At 49.7% G+C, this 2,012-nt stretch overlaps 1 non-coding gene across 1 annotated transcript; it reads left to right on the forward strand.

Annotated features, from left to right (window-relative positions):
• Positions 1–222: 222 nt before the first annotated feature.
• Positions 223–360, forward strand: LOC119926140. The gene has a single exon (XR_005450045.1). It is a non-coding gene; the product is annotated as a small nucleolar RNA SNORA7 (small nucleolar RNA).
• Positions 361–2,012: the final 1,652 nt, after the last annotated feature.

Genomic DNA, 2,012 nt, shown 5'->3' on the forward strand with positions numbered 1-2,012 from the left:
AAGGTATAATATTGCTCCAAGATCATGAACTTGTCTTGATTTCCTTCCAGATCCAGTCAACACAGCCAGAAAGAGGGGCTTTCTGAAGGATGATTATGTGGAGAAGCACTTTCCTGCAAAATGGTTCATCCATTAGGAACTCACACTGATCTTCTTGGTTTAGACCCACTGGGAACAAGCTCTCTCACCAAGAAGAATTAGAGGAAGCCAGTGGGGCAGGCACCTCTCTGAGGGTCACACCTGGAGAGTTTCCAGTACTCTACCAGTCTCAGCTATGGGAGGGAGAGTCAAGCAGAGGCCTATCCATTCCATTCCTAGCTTGGCCAGTGGCTAGCGAGTAGAAGGCAATCTGCTACAAGTTAGAACTCACCCATGCTGGGCAGCAGTGGCATGGTAGAGAATTGAGTTTGGAGACTGCTGAAGAAAGCTCAACAAGCTTTCATGTTGAAAGCTCAACATGTCGAAGACTGAGCTCCTTGTCTTCCCTCCCAAACCTTGTCCTCTCCCTGACTTTCCCATCTCTGTTGACGGCACTACCATCCTTCCCGTCTCACAAGCCCGCAACCTTGGTGTCATCCTCGACTCCGCTCTCTCATTCACCCCTCACATCCAAGCCGTCACCAAAACCTGCCGGTCTCAGCTCCGCAACATTGCCAAGATCCGCCCTTTCCTCTCCATCCAAACCGCTACCCTGCTCATTCAAGCTCTCATCCTATCCCGTCTGGACTACTGCACCAGCCTTCTCTCTGATCTCCCATCCTCGTGTCTCTCTCCACTTCAATCCATACTTCATGCTGCTGCCCGGATTATCTTTGTCCAGAAACGCTCTGGACATATTACTCCCCTCCTCAAAAACCTCCAATGGCTACCGATCAATCTGCGCATCAAGCAGAAACTCCTCACCCTGGGCTTCAAGGCTGTCCATCACCTCGCCCCCTCCTACCTCACCTCCCTTCTCTCCTTCTACTGCCCAGCCCGCACCCTCCGCTCCTCCACCACTAATCTCCTCACTGTACCTCGCTCTCGCCTGTCCCGCCATCGACCCCCGGCCCACGTCCTCCCCCGGGCCTGGAATGCCCTCCCTCTGCCCATCCGCCAAGCTAGCTCTCTTCCTCCCTTCAAGGCCCTGCTGAGAGCTCACCTCCTCCAGGAGGCCTTCCCAGACTGAGCCCCTTCTTTCCTCTCCCCCTCGTCCCCCTCTCCATCCCCCCGTCTTACCTCCTTCCCTTCCCCACAGCACCAGTATATATGTATATATGGTTGTACATATTTATTACTCTATTTATTTATTTATTTATTTATTTTACTTGTACATTTCTATCCTACTTATTTTATTTTGTTGGTATGTTTGGTTCTGTTCTCTGTCTCCCCCTTTTAGACTGTGAGCCCACTGTTGGGTAGGGACTGTCTCTATGTGATGCCAATTTGTATTTCCCAAGTGCTTAGTACAGTGCTCTGCACATAGTAAGCGCTCAATAAATGCGATTGATTGATTGATTGATTGAAGAAGCAGCGTGGCTCAGTGGAAAGAGCAAGGGCTTTGGAGTCACAGGTCATGAGTTCAAATCCTGACTCTGTCACTTGTCAGCTGTGTGACTTGTCAGCTGTGTGACTTTGGGCAAGTCACTTAACTTCTCTGTGCCTCAGTGACCTCATCTGGAAAATGGGGATTAAGACTGTGAGCCCCCATGTGGGACAACCTGATTACCTTGTATCCTCCCCAGCACTTAGAACAGTGCTTAACAAATGCCATTATTATTATTATTATGGTTATTATTACTGTACGGAGGGCGGCAATGGTAAACTGCTTCCATATTTTTACCAAGAAAACTCTATGGATACACTAGCAGAATGATTGCAGATGGAAAGCGGGACATTCTGGAAGAGATGTGTCCGTGGTGTCGCTATGGGTTGGAAATGTCTCGACAGCATAAGACAAGACAAGAAAAGTGGGGCAGGCAGGTAGGGGCATTAGAGCCAGCTGCAGAGGGGTTGAGGCAGAACTCCCACTT

Source organism: Tachyglossus aculeatus, chromosome 3, assembly GCF_015852505.1.
Source record: "Tachyglossus aculeatus isolate mTacAcu1 chromosome 3, mTacAcu1.pri, whole genome shotgun sequence".
Lineage (NCBI taxonomy): Eukaryota > Metazoa > Chordata > Mammalia > Monotremata > Tachyglossidae > Tachyglossus > Tachyglossus aculeatus.